This window comes from Triturus cristatus, chromosome 10, assembly GCF_964204655.1.
Source record: "Triturus cristatus chromosome 10, aTriCri1.1, whole genome shotgun sequence".
Lineage (NCBI taxonomy): Eukaryota > Metazoa > Chordata > Amphibia > Caudata > Salamandridae > Triturus > Triturus cristatus.
Window position 1 is genome coordinate 1,044,289,970 of NC_140593.1, and position 19,814 is coordinate 1,044,309,783.

At 48.2% G+C, this 19,814-nt stretch overlaps 1 protein-coding gene across 2 annotated transcripts in view; it reads left to right on the forward strand.

The window, feature by feature from the left end:
• RNF216 (ring finger protein 216) overlaps nucleotides 1-19,814 on the forward strand; it is an 883,004-nt gene that overhangs the window by 56,282 nt on the left and 806,908 nt on the right. Inside the window, exon 3 of one of the 2 annotated variants that reach the window (XM_085629141.1) lies at nucleotides 17,053-17,117. The exons of the other annotated variant lie outside the window; for it this stretch is intronic. The gene's annotated coding sequence lies outside the window, so the exon portion shown is untranslated. The remainder of the gene's footprint in view (nucleotides 1-17,052; nucleotides 17,118-19,814) is intronic. 2 annotated transcript variants of the gene reach the window in all.

Genomic DNA, 19,814 nt, shown 5'->3' on the forward strand with positions numbered 1-19,814 from the left:
TCCTCCAAAGTTACCATCTTTCAATCTAGCCACATTCTCCACTGTTTCTCTAGGAACTCTTACCTGTTCCACTACAACAAGGTTGCCTGTCCGAGACTGCTGAAACTGATCAATGTCATCTTTGACTCTGGGGAAAAATCCTTGAATACAACAAAAGCATTGAAGGTGGCTAAATAGAATAAATGGATAGCCAACTTCTTATACCAAACGTTTGCCTTACATACAGCAGTGTAAGGTTCCAACCTCTGATCTACTCTATTTACACCACCAATGTGCTTATTTTAGTCTAAAATGCATATAGGTTTGCACACTTCAGCAACCTCACCCCAATCAGTCACAGGTGGAGTACTTTCATTATGAATGGTAGTCTGCATGTCGCCATCGCTCCTGTCAAACTTTCACAGCTAGAACCTCATCGCTATGCTAGGCACTGCACTGTCACTTCTCAAATTTTTAACAAACAGGCTCTTTTGGGTAACCTTTACGGTAAGAGCGGATTGTGCCACTAGCAACAGTGTCCACTTGTACAATTCTCTGAACAATTGCACACCGGTGTAAAAGTTAGCTACCTATAAATGGTGACCTTTGTTAAAATGTCCTCTACCAAGGTCCCACACAACTTTCTCATTAACTCCAAAAGTGGACGGACAACCAGGTGGGGTTAATACTATAATCCCTACTGATTTACACCCTGAAATTATAGACCGATCGAGTACTACTCTCAGACAGCATATGCATCTTAATTCCATAACGTGCCCTCTTACTAGGAATGGACTGCCAAAAAACGACTTGGCCCTTGAACAGGACCAAAGACTCCTCCACAGCTATTTCTTTACCTGGAACATAGATCTCTGGAAATTGCTCTACAAAGTGAGCAAGGACAGGCCGAACCTTAAAAAGACGTCACAATCGGGGTGATCCTGTGTCCACGCTAATGCATTATCCAAAAAATGCAGCATCCAAAGAAGCAAATGCCAATTATGTCTCATGGCTGCAGGAAATATAGCTGTTGCCATCAAGGGACTAGTAGACCAGTATGAAGACAGTGACCGCTTCCTTATCAGACCCATCAAAGTTAAACCCAAATTCTTCTTCTACTCATCCAGATCTATTGGCGTCTGCTGGGTAGCTCTAGAGGGAGGCTTAAGTCTGGCACTGTTGTCCCTCAAATACTATTCAGCATACAAATTAGTCTGCTCAACTATCCAAAAATACATCGCCCATAGATAACTGAATGAAATGTATAGGCAAAAAGTTTTCCGTATTCAAACTACACCCTGCAACAGCATTAAAGGTAGGCACCATGTTTTGGGCAACCTAGAGTTCAGCACTTTTAATGGGAAGTCTTTCAGCCCTAGGCTGCAATCCAGGTGTCTCTTGCTGCAATATTGGCAATTCTGTGTCTTCCTCTAAAAATGCCATATCATCCGCGCTGAAAATGGCTTCATCATCAGATGATTCCTCTCCGACAGAAAATTCACTGCCAGAATCCTGGCCTTCCTCCTCTGCCTCAGATGCAGAATTAGTCTCATAATCCTGTTCAAAGGAAGACTTCAAGCATACCAACAACCTGCTGAGCAGTCCTCCTGCGGCTACCTATAACCCTTACTAAAACAAGTAACTTGACAAATAAGTCAACAGTCCCCGACACTGTATAAAATAAGTAAAGTGTGGTTTAATCAAACAAAAAGTAAAACTTCTGGCATAGCAATTGCGAGGTAAAGTCAATCACATCAAAGCACACGAAGACCTATACACTGTAAATACCACTCACTTGCCAAAGACTGCTAGACTCACCAGCACCTACTCTGCACAGGTACAGCAAGCACCAACGATATCCCACTAGAAAGGAAAAACAAAATTACACACAAGAACAAGACAACACAATATACATTGTGCACAAATACAAGAAAAATATCACACACATTCAAGTAGAATCTACATTTGCTGCTGTTATTACAGCATTTCCAAAAAATGCATTCATGCAGGTCATTGATACTCATTTGGAGTAAACTGTACAAAAAACGTTTTCTTATCAAATACTTGCAACTACACAATCTGCAGATCTACCAGTGCCGAAAGCGCGAGTCGCACCAAAGGAAAACAAAAGCGTTCTACTAGAATAAAAAGGAGAAATAAAACATTGTGATCACAAATGATGGAAAAAAAATAAAACAGTTAACATTCTAAAACACTATGAAGTTTGCCAATCACCATTCAAATGCCAGCTACAAGCATAGTCAGTCAAATGCCTGTCCACGCACACCGCCAGCCAATCGCCACTTCACACGCTCACCGCCAGCCAAGTTCCACCACACACACACACGCTCTCTCGCTCTCTCGCTCTCTCGCTCTCTCGCTCTCTCGCTCTCTCGCTCTCTCGCTCTCTCGCTCTCTCGCTCTCTCGCTCTCTCGCTCTCTCGCTCTCTCGCTCTCTCGCTCTCTCGCTCCCAAGCGCTAGCCCACACACACACCAAGTACACACAGACCCTCAGATGATCTCCAGTTCACACACACAAACCTTCCCTGTGATTTTCTGCCCCTCCCCCCCGCCCCTCTTAGGGCTTAAAAATGTGGTCGATCTACACCCAAGAAAAACCGAAACAGACCAAATATATAGCCCCTCACGAGAAGCGACCCTTGCCCAAGGGGCCACTCCACTAAACAACAATGTTCATGTAAGAAAAAATCCCTAGTGGCTTCTGCAGATGGGCCTAAAAATATATGGCTGATCTGCCCGCAAAGGAGGTGGGGGGGGGGTGTGTGTGTGTGTATGAATTGTGTATATGCTTGTATCTATGCGTGTGTGTGTGTATATGTATGTGTATATATATATATATATATATATATATATATATATATATGGTGTCCTTGTGTATGGTGACTATGTAATAGACAATGATTCTGTTTATGTAAGTAAAGTTTTATACTACTGCATTTCGTTGGGAATAACATCTGCAACATTGTATTTATCAAGAAATCAAAATGGTGCCCATAGATGGATAAAAATAGATGTAGGGTCGACATTCTAATTTTTACTATAAACATGAAGGAAGGGCTGTGTATTCATCATTTTCTCTGGCGGTGTTAGCATGGTCGAAGGCATCTGCCGAAACGCGTTGTCTACCTGCACTATTGTATGACAAAATAAAATCAGGCATTCGTACAACAGAGGATTCCTTTGAGTTCTTTGGGCGAGAGGATTTAATTTTAGTCGCTGGGTTCTGCTAGCCTCCAGGAGGAGGTGAGAGGTTTATATGAATGTGGAGGAATTTGTGTGTGTATGTATGTGTGTGTATATATGTGTATTTTTTTATAGATCTAGATATATATATATAGATATATATAGATATATATAGATATATATAGATATATATAGATATATATAGATATATTTGACGATCGCCAGTAGGTCTCTATGTTTAGGACCTAGTTTCCATAGGAAAAGCGTTCTTTGTTTTACTAATAACTTTGCACAGTTTGACAAATCTTCACAAACTTTTCAAAACTAAAGTGCCAGTCAGTTCAGCTGTGGTCTGTAAAGTTTTGCGATGATTCGTCAATTGCGGGCTGAAAAAAGTGCGGGCGCCCATTAAACGTTTTCCCCATGCAATTTCCCATAAGGATTTTGAACACAACTACAGCCTGAACCGTTGAACAGAATTGCACCAAATTTGGCAGAAGGCTAGATCTTATTCCAGAAAGAGTGCTTTTTCTAAGTTATTGTAAATCAGTTGAAAGAAAAAAGATTTATGTATATCCAGGGATACGTATCCACACACCAACCGCAATGCCGTGATTGGCTGGCCACAAATGGAGAGGAAAGTTGTGGCTGCGATTTTCTGATTTCCCAAAGGAAAGTGATAAAAGGGGTCAGGGTAGAGTGCCCTAACTCGATGTAAGGGGCATTTGAGAGACCCCAGTGGGCACAAAATTGCGCTGTCTATTTTCCTCCCCACACGCGAGGATCTGCCACGGCGCACTGCGTGACACCCTGTGTAAATTTGCGATGTATCCGGATCCCAATAAAAAAAAAAAAAACACACTCACACACCCTTGCAGTCACTCACACACCCTTGCAGTCACTCACACACCCTTGCAGTCACTCACACACCCTTGCAGTCACTCACACATCTTCTCACTCACGCCCTCTCAATCACTCACACACCCTTACAGCCAGTCACTCACCCACAAAACTACTCATGCAGCCACTGACACACCCAGACCTATACATCTACTCGCAGACCCTCACATCCACTCCCAGAGCCATTCACAGACCCACACAGCCACTCAAAGACCCACACAACTACCTGCACACCCATACAGCCACTCGTACAGCCATTCAATGAGCTACTCACAGACCTACACAGCCACCCACATCCACTCACACACCAACAGATCTATAAAACCACACCCACAGCAACCCAGACCCACACACTTACACACACACACTCCACTCACCCTCTCACAGACCCACAAAACCACTCCCATACCCGCTCAGACCCACCCAGTCACCCATCCAGTCACACCCACCCACATACATTTACACACCCACACAAGCACTCCAACTCATTCACCCTCTCACAGACCCACAAAACCACTCGCACACCAACTCACAGACCTACCTACCCACCCACTTACACACCCACCCTACCACTCACAGCCGTAAAGTCACACACACACACACACACACACACCCACACCCACAAAACCACTCCCAGACCCACACAGGCACTCACACACACACACCCACTCGCATATTACCCACACACATACCCACCAACACGTACCCGCACACACACACACACACACATGCACACACACACACACCCCACCACCCCACATACATACACTTAATTAAATATTACATTTACAAAACTTAGAAATTCATTGCAAAAAGAAAATGTTACAGGGAAGTTTATAGTTAGGAAATAGATTTTTTGTTTAAAACTTAGAAAGTCACTGGAAAAAACAAAGGTTACAGGGACATTATAGTTGGGTTCAAATGTAAACACACCAAACCATAGAAAATCAGCTGTTATAGTTATTTATCTCAAGTAACTCTAACTCGTGCCCTTGCCATGCACTGCTAATTACCCCACATATTTCATCGCTCATGGCATTTTCTATGACTTCATTGGTAATATCACTGCAGCATTTGCAGTGCAATTATTGATGAGTGTGAGACCGGCCTCGTGGCTTGGGCCCTCCCGACCAGCAACCCACCCTGCAACCGCACCGATCCTCGATGTCACAGACTTCCGGCCACCATGGCCCAACATCCCGATGGCCGGCCAGACCCCCAACACGCATGCCCGGCCGAGGGAGAGAGAAACCCCCAAGCCAGACCGAGAGGTGCCGACCCTGTCACACCTCTGGTCTCTTCCCCAAGGAAGGTTTCGATCGGCCACCAGGCCCCCGGTGAGCGGCCGCCTCGCCTGCTGGGTGTCTGGAGTCCCTCCCGGACCCAACTGAACAGATCAAAGGGCCGAGCGACAGGAAGCCCCGACACACCGCCCCCAGGCACCAAGACCCCTCTCGGCGAGGACTCCGGACTTCAAAGAGGAGGGGAAGTATAACAAGGGGTGCGGAAGGGACGGGAGGCAGAGAAGACCTGGACTGACGAGAGCCTGCTGACCTGGTCGTGGCTCGATAGCTCCCCGAACCGAAGAACGCTACCCGAACTCTGAACCATCTGAGCCCTGCTGACGCTGTCGCAGCTCCCCGAACTCTGAACCATCTGAGCCCTGCTGTCGCGGCTCCCCGAACTCTGAACCACCTGAGCCCTGCTGACGCTGTCGCGGCTCCCCGAACTCTGAGCCCTGCTGACGCTGTCGCGGCTCCCCGAACTCTGAACCATCTGAGCCCTGCTGACGCTGTTGCGGCTCCCCGAACTCTGAACCATCTGAGCCCTGCTGACATTGTCGCGGCTCCCCGAACTCTGAACCATCTGAGCCCTGCTGACGCTGTCGCGGCTCCCCGAACTAAGAACCACCTGTGCCGGCTGAGTGACTCGCGGCACCCTCCTCCAAGAGAATCGGCAGAGATTGCCGAGAGAAGTAACATCCCCCCCAGCTCGAGGATTGAGAGCTGTGCGCAGGATACTCCGCAGAGACACTGATTCAAAGACTGTCCTGCTCCCCCCATACCCCCATCACGAGATCGCCGCCGCTTGTGGCACTAATTCCATACCTGCCTTCCGGATCATAAAGATCCCTTACAACTAACGATAAAGTATACTGTCTTACGAAGAACTACTGTGTGGTGTCCCTCTATCAGAAGAGTGTAAGTGCAGCGTGTGCGATCCTAGGTACGAGACCCTTCCAGGAAGGGCCTCCCCGCTCTTGCTCGGCCTAACTCTGGGAAGGGTGGGTCCCCGGGTGGTCAGGAACGCAGTCCGCAGCCTCCCCGGTGAACGCCTTCCAACAATGAGAAACTGTGCAAAGCGGGGGCTAGAGAGCTTATTTGTTTAGACTGTGAATGAAAGCTGCGATTGAAACACAATACCAAGATTTCCCAATCTGTGGCTGGAGATGGAGGTGGGCCGAGCTCATAAGGCCACCAACTGGGAATCTGCCTCGGTCTTCATTTTTCAAGCACTCTGATACGCTTGGGTCAATCTAGCGCTATATAAAACTCAAAAAGAAATAAAGACTATAAATCCATTCTTGTCGGTAATCACTTTAAAGGAATTAGAATTCTATGTCGGGACCGGAGGCTTCGGATTACGCTTTACTTTCTTCACTTTAATTTCAAAGCAGCCATTTTAATAACGCCAACAAAACCACATTTTCCAGAAGTCCAGGGAAATTGGAGAAAACAAATAACAGACCAGCACATCCATGAATGGCATTTTCCAATCAAACCCAGGATCCAGCACGTAGCCCCTCTTCAGTGTCCTGGTCTTCCTCTTTCTTCGCTGCTCGCAGCCACAGATGAGTGTTTTTTCCCCTTTTTTCCATGAGACTTTGATCGTTGAAATATTGTATTTGACATGATAATGCTGTTTTGATTTATTGTGCGGCAGTCGCAGGACCACTTGCCGGTCCTACGCGACTTTAGTCTGCGCTTTTGTTTTCAATGTGCCTGCTTAATGATTTTTGGTGACAGTTGCGGGTCTGCTTGCCGGCCCTACGCGACTGGATGGATGTTATGTTTTACACTCCGGTGCAAAGGAGAACACCTACATCCGCCAGGTTGCGCTACATGAGCGCGCACTCTCTATGGTTGACAGCACGCGGAATTCGGGATTCCCTGTCAGAATAAAAAACTTGCTAGCATTCGCGCCAAGAATTTTCAATTTTATTAAGGACACGGAGGCGAGGATTATGCTTTCTCTTTCTTTTACTGACAACACAGCAGCCAATGAAAAAACGTTGTCAATAACAAACTACATTTCCCATGGTGCTCTTGCACCAATCACGGCCAATCAGCCCCAATAAGAGCCATCAACACAGTCCCATGATCCTCTTTCTTTGCACAAACTGGCAATACAAGTGTGAACCAATAACTGCAATTTCAAACAATGTCCTCCAACGTGAAAGGTTAACAGGAAACCATGACTTCCTCGAAAGTCTTCAACTCGAAGAAACTCCTACAATGGATTTCTTATCCGACCCTGAAAGAAAAGGTGAGAACAACCCGTAACTTCTGTATTACAGAAAAATCACATCACATCATATACGGATGGGTAATTATTACAATAACATTGCAATATAACTGGGTGGGATAATCCTCGCCTCCGTGTCTTTAATAGAATTGAAAATTCTTGGCGCGAATGCTAGCAAATCTTTTATTCTATTACAGGACCGAAGGCTTCGGATTATGCTAGTTTAACGCTTTCTAAACACAACTGAGGTTATATCACCCACCGGTTTGTAATAAAATTGTTTTAAAAGTTGATTCAGATGACCAGTCGGCACATCGCATTATGTCTTGGATACTAGAACCCAACATATAAGACTTTGATACCATGGCACCACATACAGAATGTGCTCCAAACATTTGAAGATCAATACCAGCTTCCTGCATAACAAAACGTAACCATCTGGGTATAGTGGTTGCTGACACTGGCTTAAAATGTTTTTGCAAAGCAATTAACAATTGTGTACAATCATCCGGTCTCAGTGAACATGTGCATTCTTCATAAGCCTTTATGCATTGTACAACAGATAGTTTGCCATTTTCTGGAAAGGCATTCTACTCCATACATCTTGACAAAGTCTTTGTACACCCTGTAATATTAAAGGAAACTCCCTCTGGAGTGACTACTCTACCTGAAATATCCAAGGCCCACACGTCCGATGAGCGCCTACAAGCGGATAAACGTAAAAGCATAGTCAATTTGGCAGATAATCGTTTTCTGGATAAAAGATTCGCTGGCTATCTATTAAAAAGAGACATGACCAAAGAAATGTCCCATAAACTGGACTATCTAGCTTTAGGAGGGTTCGCCACCCGTATCCCCTTAAGAAGTTTGCATACCACCGGATGCATACCAATAGGCCTACCATCAACTTGAGAATGCCCTGCAGAAATGGCGGATCTATAGTTATTTACAGAACGGTAAGCTAAACCTTCAGCGGCCTTGTCCGAGAGAAAATTCACGAAATGGGATAGTGCTGCCCCCACGGGATCCACATTTCGTTCCAAGCACGAACTCATCCAGCCTTTCCAGGCTGAAGAATATTGTTTTCTTGTGGAAGGTGCCCAGGCTTGTTTGATGAAAGCTGAAGCTTTGTCCGAAAATCCCAGCATCTCCCACTGTTGCTGGAAAGCCTCCATGTCATCAGAGACAGTCGCTTCGATATGAGCATCGGGTGCTGCTCCTTGAGAGGGCCCAGAAGCAGCGACCGAGACCAAGGAAACATCCTGGGAAGATCGCAACTCCTCTCCAACAATACTGGGAACCAGGACTGTGATCTCCACAGCGGAGTCACCAGAATCACTTCCGCTTGCTGCTTGACAATATGTGACGTCACTCTAGGGATCAAAAGAAAGGGGGAAATGCGTAGTTCAGCCCCCCTGACCAATCCTGAAGGAAGGCATTGGTTGCCCTAGTCAGCGGGTCTGACTCCAGCTGAAAAAGGTCGGAACCTGTCGATTCAGTCTGGACGCAAACAGGTCTATTTGACAAGGACCCCAGATCTCCTGTAACCATTGGAATAAGATCGGATGAAGCTGCCAATCGCTGTAATCTTTGAGGTGTCTGGGATTCCAGTCTGCTACAAAGTTGGACTGGCCCGGAATGTACTCCGCTATTACCGTGTTCTGTCGACTCGGGCAATAATGCCAAAAGTCTTTGGCAATCTCTACTAGTAGAGACGACCTCGTTCGTCCCAACATGTTGATATACCTCACTGCCGATATGTTGTCCATCCTGAGAAGAATATAACATAAGGTCTGCTTGGGAGATAGTGTCCTTATTGCGAAGGAACCCGCTAGAAGTGCCAGGCAATTGAGGTGTAGGGACAATTCTTGGGGAGACCACCTTCCTCCTGTGGAGATGTCTCCGCAACGCGCTCCCCAGCCCCAACGACTGGCGTCGGATTCTATTGTAACCTCGGGTTGAGAGACACAAATTGCTTTGCCGTTCCACGCTTCCATGTGGCCCAGCCACCATTGCATCTCCTCCCGCACTTCCTGTGTCAACGGAACTTGGTCCATGTAGGACAAACCTTTTTTGGAGATGTTGAATCTTTAACCTCTGGAGAGCCCGGTAATGCAGAGGGCTCGGGAAAATCGCTTGGATGGAGGAGGTCAGTAGTCCCACTACACTGGCAATTGTCCTGAGAGAGACCATTTGCTTGTTGAGACTGGCCAATATCTTTCTTGAGATCTTTCAGCTTTGTCTTGGGAAGACTCAATTGAGCAGTCCGAGAATCTATCACAAAACCCAGAAAATCTAATTTCTGAGACAGACAAAGATGACTTGGGTTCGTTGATCACAAAACCCAAACTCTGCAAGAGAGACATTGCCATCTGAAGATGGCGTTTGTCCAACTCTGGACTCTGTGCCATGATTAAGATGTCATCCAGGTAAATGATCATGCGAACACCTTGTTCTCGAAGGTGTGCCACCACCGGCTTCATTATCTATAGCCGAGGAAAACCCGAAAGGAAGATCCAAATACTCAAACCATTGATCCCTCTATTGGAATTGTAGAAAACGGCAATGAGGTGGATAAATTGGAATGGAGAGGTAAGCATCTTTGAGATCTAACCTGACCATCCAATCCCCTTTTTTCAGTAAGTCTGCCAAAAGATGGATTCCCTCCATCTTGAAATGTTTGTAAATCATGAATTGATTGAACTCTCTCAGATTTAAAACAAGTCTGTGACCGCCACCTTTCTTTTGGACTAAAAAGACATTGCTGGAAAAACTGTGAGGCCTGCAGTTGCAGTGAGCGATCGCAGCAATTCGCCTATTTCGGTGTCTATAAAAATACATTCTTGTTGGGAAAAACAGAGTTGCCTGGTTGTGTGTCTTGAAATGTTGTATGATAGAACTCTAGATGGAACCTGTGAACAGTCTGTAATACCCACGCATCCTGTGTCGACTTTCTCCAATTGGGAACAAAGAATTGAGTCCAACCTTCCCCCCCCCCCCCCCCCCCCACCCCCTCGCCCCCCCCAATGGTAACGGAGGAATTGTCTGTTACTCTTACCTGCAGAACTCTGTGCCTGGAATCCTGCTCTGTTTCCACCTCCGTGGAAACTGCATCTGTTGAAGCGTAGGCGTGTGGGGTAGAAGGTACCTCCTCTAGTTGAATCCCATTCTCCCCTGAATGGTCGCCTCTGGAGGGACCTTGAGTATAGAAACGGCCTGACGAGCGTCCCCTGCCTCGTCCGGCCCTGTTAAAAAGGCCTTGCTGGAAGACTCGTTTTATGCCAGATTGCGCCTTGTCCAGGGATGTGAATGTCCCCACATACTTTGAGACGTCCTTTACAAAACGGTCGCCAAAGAGATTGCCGTCTGCAAGCGGTCTAGGTTCTGCAGCAGCAAGGTCAGTGAGATTGGAATCCATGCGCATGAGCAAGGATTTGCACCGTTCGGTGGATATGGCGCTGTTCGCATGCCAAGGAGGCAGATCGCCCTTTGAGTCTATTCCGCCAAGATATCCGGATCCAAGGGAGCCCTGGATTCTTTGGCCAGCAGGGACATTTCCAAAATTTTTGCCAACGGGCCCGCAACATCCAGGAGCTTGTCCTGACTCCCGCGCCAAGCGCAGTCTTTCCCTTTCTTAGGATCTTTGGCAAATTTTTTCATAAAGGTGAGAAGACTGATGTTGATTTCTGAAGTCTCAGCCACTTTGTTAGGAAGATCGGGTCGAAGGCATTCCGAACTAAGCCTATTACGTACCTCTTTGTCAAACCCCCTGCGAAGGGTATTGTGCAAACAATCTGAGACTTCAGGGGCTGGAGCCCAGTCGGAAGAACGTGGATGCACAATTTCACCTGGATTAAAAGTGAACGGGGTGTTGGTTGGTGGAGTGTCTGGAACCAAAGAGGCATCTCTCTTGGCCTTCTTCTTAGGAGGGGCTTCCTCATCGGTAGTGTCAGTGCCAGTGTCTGTAGTATCAGTATCAATATATACTTTGCGTTTGCACGGTGCTTTTCATCCAGTAGAATAAGCATGATCCCCTGGATCCCTCTGAGGTAAGGAATCGAAAGCATGTGAATGGGGCTGCTTCTCTTTTGCCCCAACTTTGTCTGAAGGAGTATCCAGCTTGGGCTTAGTTTTTCCGTACCCATGACGTTTAGCAAAACTTTCAAGCTGCTTCGTTATAGGTTTTAATTCAGCCGCCAAAGCTTGTTGCACAGTGTTTGGAACTGTGCTCTCCAAGGCCTTGTTAACGGACTGCTGGACGGAGGCTTCCAGCACATCCACAATAGTATCCTCAAGGACAGTCTCCTGTCCATCATAATAAATCTCCTCCTCCTCTTCGTATCTCACCCAGTCATCCATGGTATTAATTTTGTATATAGTGAAACGGTGGTGAGTATCAAAATAGACTGTAGATAAATGGAGGAGCAAGGGGGGGGGGCAGCCCACTTGCACACAGAATGTCTTTTTATCTTTAGAGTACCAAGCCCCCTCAGCAGTGCTGTAATCAAATTATTGCAGCCTAAACAGGCGTAGGAGCCAAAATCTTTATACTAGGAGTATGTGCCCACTCCACAAGGTGATTATTCTTACTGCTGATCAGGCGTCAGGAAGATGGTGAAGATTCTCCGCAGGAATAGCGGTAAAATATTAAAAACTGGACAGTCGTGACGTGCGCAGCCGAATTGGAGCCCAAATGAAGGCCAAAACCATCCCAAATAGAGCCCAATTGGACTGCGCACGTCAGACCCCGAAAGCTTGGACCTTGAAAGCGCGGGCTCCGAGGTTGTCAGGCGATTAGGGAAGCCTCTGACAACTGCGCTAGAAGCTCGCGATCAATGCGGCCTGAAAGTCCGTGAAAAACTGAACGGTACTCTCCCTCCTGAAGGAGCTCCAAAATACAACAATGTAGCAGAGCTACTAACACGGTTAGTGACCCAATCACTCGCGCAATGCGTGTTAAACTGTACACACTAAATGAACAAATTTACCACCTACAGTCAAAAATAAACCCATGAAAAATCCATTACATGCCTATAATAAACAGGTACATATCAATGTTCATAACGCACATAGCTTAAGTCGTAAAACAAAGTAAGCTATAAAATAATAAGAGAGCACTTATCTCTGCTTTGAGCAGCAAAGAAAGAGGATCATGGGACTGTTGGTGGCTCTTATTGGGGCTGATGGGATGTTATTGGTGCAAGAGCACGATGGGAAATGTAGTTTGTTATTGAATGAACGTTTTTTCATTGGCTGCTGTGTTGTCAGTAAAAGAAAGAGAAAGCATAATCTGAAGCCTCCGGTCCTGTAATAGAATCTTATTCCGCCCGCCGCCTTCCAGCGCCTCCTCCAGCCCCTGGAGAGAGACGCCCTCGTGCAGGGTCAGTACAGGCTTTGAAGCCTGCTTTATTCAGACGCCCTGGGCTTCTGCCTTGGGGTAGGTGTATGTGTTCTAATATACGCCCGGCGTGGGTGTATATTTTATCAATCGGGCTCTAAAGTTGGCCTGGAAGGGACCCGCTCCTAGGGTAGTCTTTGGACCTTATTGGTAGTTGTATTTAATCATGTTGGCATAAAACAGGGTAGTGTCCCTGGGGCATAGATCCCTTTGGCGATTGGGGGCTGTGATCTCTCTCTCTCTCGCTCACGCTCTCTTGCGCTCTTGCTCTCTCCCCTGTCCCCAGCACCCATAAGGCAGTTTTTCCTCAGGACTGCTGGAGGTATTCAGCTGCCACACCGGCCTTAAGCAACTTACGATTGGCAGCATTCAGTGGTTTACTGTGTTTTGTGAGGCATGTCAGACCAGGCAGACCTGTAGTGGGACGAGGATCCCTTAGCTCAGATTCATTGGGACGATGATTTTTACGTCGCAGTAGACTCGTCAATCTATAGAGCTGTGGAGAAGGTAATGGCCCCCATAGAGGAGCACTCGGTGCAGCAAATTGTGCGTGAATGCGCTGAGTGGGCTCCGCCTGCGACAGATGCACCTAGTAACCCGTAAAGTGCGCAGGGAGGAGGAGCCAGCCACAGCGAAGCGCCCCAAGGTGGACGGAGTGGACCAGGACGCTTATGCGTGCTTGCAGGAAGCGTTCCTTGCCCCAAACCAGTCCTTGGCAGTTCCTACAGATCCCGCTCCTCCTCCCATTCTGTCTCCGGCCGCAAGCCGACACGGGGGGCTGGAGAGGATGCCCCTGAGGATACAGATGCGGAGGCCGGCCCATCCAGGCCATCGTGCCCGGCGGCAACTCCTGGGCCTACTGATCATCAAGGGGTGGGGGACAGCTCAGAAAAGTTGGATCCGGAACTAATTGTACACCCTCGGTTGTCCGAATAGGCGCCCTCCACAATGGTGGCGAGCTACGTGGCCAGTAGGATTTGGACTCCATGGGTAAAGAGGATTGTAGCTGCCTCCGGACGGAGTGCCCTCGGCCCTCCCTTGATAGTAAATTTGCCCCAGACCCCTGGTTTAGACCCCAGAATGGGACGTTCTTTCCCAAGTTTATTAAGGACCCCAAAAAGGGTATAGACTGGTTCTGGAGGATGTGGCAGGATAAGCTTTTGGATGCCTCGGGTCTGCTGACTATAATCCTGGACATGGCCGAAGACCCCAAGGCCATGCAGAGCGTGCAGTGGTGTTCTTGGGGAAGGCCAACTGTGCGCTCTTTACGGAGCGGCGGCTTTCCTTCCTTATTAAGGTGGACCCGAAGTTGGGGGGGCCTGGCCCATTCCGAAGCTGGGGCGCTGGCCCAGGGTGGATTGTTTGGCGAGCCTTTTATCAAGGAGCTCTGCAAATTCGTGAATACATTCACGTCCCTAGTTCAGGCCTAGTCCTCTAACCAGAGGGTTTTCTCTTCCCGGGTTTTGCGTGTGGCCGGTCGAGGTAGGAGCCCCTTGACCGGCCAGGCCCCCCAAAACTCCAGAGGGCAAGGCTCCAGGCGGGTGCAGTATCAAGATCAAGCCGGCTATCACAACTTCTAACCGTTTGGCCAGGTTTGTGTATGTGTGGGAAACCAGCACGAGCGATGCTAGTGTGTTACAGACCGTCCAAGGTTTTCGGATAGAATTCTGCAGCACTCCCGGTCAAGAGCAGACCCAGGCCTAATCAATTCTCCCATCTAGAGGCGGAACTGATTGACGTGGAGTTCTCCTCGCTCCTCCATAAAGGGGCTTTTTGCCTCGCCACTTCCGCAAGGCTTCATAAGCAACATGTTTCTGGTGGACAAAGCGGATGGGGGGGGGGGGGGGGGGGCAGCATCCTGTGGTAAATCTGCGCGAGTTCAACTAGTGGTTGGTTTACACCCAGCAGATTGGATGGTCCGCTAGGATTTAAAAGATGTATACTTGGCAATCCCTATTTTTCCACTACACAGGAAATTCCTGCAGTTTCTTTGGTGCCAGCGGGTGTACCAGTTTACCACTCTGCCTTTCGGGCTTTCCTCCACTCCTTGGTGTTTACGAAGGTGCTGATACCAGTCGTGGAGCACCTCCAGGCTCTGGGAACCCACCTCATTGTTTACCTCTATGACCTGCTTCTTTTGGCGCAAGATCCTCGACTGTTGCGAGGAACAGTTGCAGCAGGCGGTCAGCCTGTTAGAGATGCTGAGTTTCGTTATAAACACCAAGAAGTCTCTTGGTTCTGGCTCAGAAGGTCACGTTCTTGGGTTTCTTGATAGAGTTTACTGAGGCAACTTTCAGCCTTCCTACGCGGAAGATGTCCAAGATCTGTCACGAGCTGCGCTGGACATTGTCCAAAGTGAGAGTGCTCCTCTGACAGATTGCCTGCGTGGTGGGTCTCCTGTTGGTCTCCATCCAGGCCATTTTTCCTGGCCCATCGCACTATCTGGCTGTGCAGCGGCTGAAAGCGAGACACTTGCGGGGAGGGCTTCCTTACTCTCATCCAGTGCTCCTGTCTGATGAAGCAGGGGAAGAGATTCGCTGGTGGCTCACTCGTATGGAGGCGTGGAATGGCCGGGCAATTTTCGGCTCTACCCCAGACCTGGTTATCGAGTGAGACGCCAGGAGATCAGACTGGGGAGCCAGGTGTAGGGACTTTTACACAGGAGGGTCTTGGTCACTGCAGGAGCAGTCTCTGCATATCAATTGTTTGGAGCTTTTAGCAGGGTCCTGCCCGTCCGTTGCTGGACCAAACACCGGGTTAAATCGTGTGTCCTTCTGAAGATGGACAATGTCTCGCCAGTCCGGTACATAAATCACCTCGGTGGCACTCTGTCGAAGATTCTCTCGGATCTAGTGACAAGCCTTTGGCAGTTCTGTCTCGATCACCAGATTTCGGTGACAGCAGAGTATCTCCCCAGACTGGAGAATCAGGTTGCGAATTGCCACTCGCGCCTCTTTCGAGATTCCAGTCTAGCCCAACAAGTTACACTCACCGGTCGGTGAATACCTTTCGGTCTGCCATTTCAGCCATTCCCCCTTTCAAGGGGCGTCTGTGAGAGCACCCCTTCATATGTCTGCTTCTGAGGGGGCTCAGATTGTCTCTAACTCCTGAACCGCGATACTCAGTTACGGGTTGTCAACAAAGTTTTCAACTTATTTTTGTCCTGGCAATCCAGTGAGTTCTTGTCAAGGAAGGAGTTGTCTGCTAAACTGGCGACGCTCCTCTGCCTAATCTCGTGTAGACAAGTTTCTAATGTTAGGGCCCTGGATATCCCAGGCAGGGGTTTTTCTCCTACCGGAGTTTCTTTCACCATTCGTCGAAGAACCAAATGTCGCACTAGAGTGGTACAGTACCCCAAATTTCCAGACTCCCCGAAACTGTGTGGTGCGCTACTTAAAATCATGAGAGGAGATGTCTTTGTTGCTTAGACCTCCAGGGAAGACGCAGCTTTTGATCGCCCTCCGTAAACCGCATAAGACAGTGTCATCTCTCACGATTGCACGTTGGGTGCGGTGGGTCATGCAGGAGGCGAGTATTAACCTGTGGCAGTTTGGGACCCATTCTGCGAGGGGAGTGATGGCTTCCAAAGCATTCATGCTTGGGGCAAGGTTGGAGGACATAATGAACGCGGCGGATTGGTCCTCAGACTCAACCTTTAAAGGTTTCTACTTCGAACCTATTATTGATATGGCCCGTTGGCATAATCCGAAGTCTCTGGTCGTGACATAGAATGAAAAATTTCCTAGCTAACGTAACGGAAAGTTTCAATTCTATTAAGGACTCTGAGGCGAGGATTATCCCGCCCGCGGAGAGGTTCCGGAATGCCCGCCTGTTTGGAGTAAGTACAGTGTTCTCTCTGTTTTATTTGACATGTTGATCTAATTTTGGGGGCAGTTTGCTATGGAATTGTATTGCAGTTAATGAACCGTTTTAGCTACTTGTGATTCAAGGTCCAGAGTTTTCTTTGTTAGAATGACGATTTATTGGAATGCATTCAATGCATTGGTGATTAGCTTCTAGTTCTGATCCTTTTCTTTGGTTCCAGGAAGAGATTCTGGAAAGCAGGACGCGTAGAGTAAGACGGATGGCATGACTCGCGCTACGAAAGAGGTAGACCAGGACACTTAAGTGGGGTTACATGCTGGAGCCTGGGTTCTGATTGGACAATGCTGTTCATGGATGTGCTTGTCTGTCTGTTTTCTCCAATTTTCCTGGACTTCTGGGAAATGTGGTTTTGTTGGTGTTATTAAAATGGCTATGAAATTAAAGTGAATAAAGTAAAGCATAATCCTTACCTCCGAGTACTTAATATAATTGAAACTTTCCGTTATGTTAGCTAGGAAATGTTTCATTCATTTGGTTAGCGATGACACACTTAAACTCTGAAATTAATTATAAGGCTTTTGCTGTTTCTATCCATCTGCAGAATAAGTTCAGTGACATTTGCTTAGGAATAGGAAATGAGGCAGTAAGATTGAATCATATCAGCAAAAGAAACTACATGGATATTAAATGGGATCGGTTTAAAGCTAATCCCTGTGGCAACCCACAGGAATGAGTTTGAATTCAGAGTGGAAAAGAATAGGGAAGCTAGAATGAGTGTGTCCTCCCATGAAGGAAGCTAGCTATTTACATGTGATATGGCGGCAAACGCTGCCAATGTAGCCTGGTCTCCTATAGCTAGTGTCATCTGAATGTTGTTGACCGCAGAGAAGAGTATGGTTTTGATACCAAGATGAGATGCAAATTTGCAGTGAGTGTTGGAATGTTGATGTGTTGAAAGAATGGTGGAAGCGTCAAGGTACTATGGGAGCTGGAGATTCAGCAAGCTTTCCATGAGAAAGGAAGCAAAAAAGTGGCCATTACTGGACGATGTTAGGTTAAGCCATAGGTTTTCGTCAGAAGTGGGGTGACTATCCTTTTCATCCAAGGATAAAGAGATTTTAACTGGAGGTTAAAGAAATCTTGCAAAGATCAATCTGAACAGGAAAAATAGAGTATGCAAGATTTTGACAGCCTTTATAGGACAGGGATATTTTGGGCAGCTTGGGGAAACTAACCTGATTTTGGAAGAATCCTATTTTCTGACACTTGAGTAAAGGCACCAAAAGGACATATTGTGCGAAGGTGCCATCTTTCTTGCATGGTACGCCCCCACTTTTTGCTGAATTGCTGATGTACTTTGACTGAGTGTGCCCTGGGCTCCTGCCGATCGGGTACCCAGGACCTGTGTTCCTTCCCTAAAACTGCATTGAAGCCTACACCCAATTGGCATCCCTGGCCACATGTCAGTCCCTGGTAAATGGTACCCAGGGCACTGTGACCAGAGAAGGCCCCTAAGGGCTGCAGCACTTATTGTGCCACCCTTAGAGGCCCTGTACCCACACACACACTGCCTTTGCAGGCTGAGTGTCTGAGTGCAGAACATAACAAAGAGTCGACATGGCACACATCCCTGTGTGCCATGCCCACAACACACTGCCCTGGCATACTTCAGTCACCCCTCTAGCTCGGTGCCCTATGCCAGTGGTGTGGGTACAGGTGCATGAGCCCTGTACCCCTACAGTACTCAGGGCCATTCCTGGGCACTGTAAGTGCAGTGCTGCAATTAAGAGTATATGGTGCTGGGAGATCGTCATCACGAACTCCACAGCACCATCATGGCTGCACTGAAGACGGAGAAGTTTGGTATCAAACTTCTCAGCACATTACTCCCACACTGATGCCAGTGTGGGATTTAATGTAAAATGCACGACAGAGGGCAACTTACAGTTGCCCCCTGAAACTAACCTACAACCCATGTCCTGACTGAGAGGCTGCCACCCAGCAGACATGTTGCTGGACCCCTGGGTAGAGAGCCATCCGCTCTCGTGGGTCTGCAACAATGCACATCCTGGGCGAGGTGCTAAGTCTCCTCCCCCCAGGATGGGCAGGGGAAGCTTCAGAGGTATGCCGCCTTTGTGAGCCTCCCCAGACCACTTGCTGTACTCAGCAACTGGTCCCCACCGGTTCTAGCCCCCACTCTGGCAGGAAAGCCCAAGTGAGGAAAGGGGGTGTGCCAGCCTCTGCCAACTCCGGGCTCTCGCCATCTTGAAGATGGGGAGCCCTACCCAATCAGGACGAGGCTCCTGCCCCCCTCCCATAGGAGAGTGGCAGGATAGGGGGTGTACCCACCCCAGGGAAGGGACCCATTTGTCCCTGCCCTTTGCCTACCTGTAACACCCCTAAATTTAGCACCCTGAACCTTCCTTCCTCAGATCCCGATTCCGAAACCATAAGAAGAACAAGAAGAAAGAAGACCTGCCGTGCAGCTGCTAACAAGAGGCCGACACCAACTGACTTGGCCCCAGCCCTACAGGCCTGTCGATCCTTGAACCTGCTCCTGCTAAATCCCGGCGTCTCCAGTGGTCAGCAACCTCAAACCCTGGAGGACCTGCCTGCATTGCTCATCTAAAGACTGGGACTCCCACGAGCAGTGGTTCTGCTCAAACAGCAACAACCCCCGGGTGCCAGCCAGGAACCGCAAATCCAGCACACTCTGCACCTGCCGAACCCGGCCTGTGCCTGAGTGAACAAAGACCACGAGGACGTCCCCCAGGCGACTGTCACAGAATCCAGCTCCCAAGGACCCTCCTCGACGCTCCTGACGACACCTGCAGCCTCAGAACCAGGAACCCCTCCAACCACGACCAGCAGAGGATAAGATTTCCAGACGCCAAAAGACATCCCTGCACCCAGTGCCCTGCGGCCCCCTGTGCCCAACCACTGGGTACCTACCTAACCTACAGCTTCCCAACTTACCTCTCA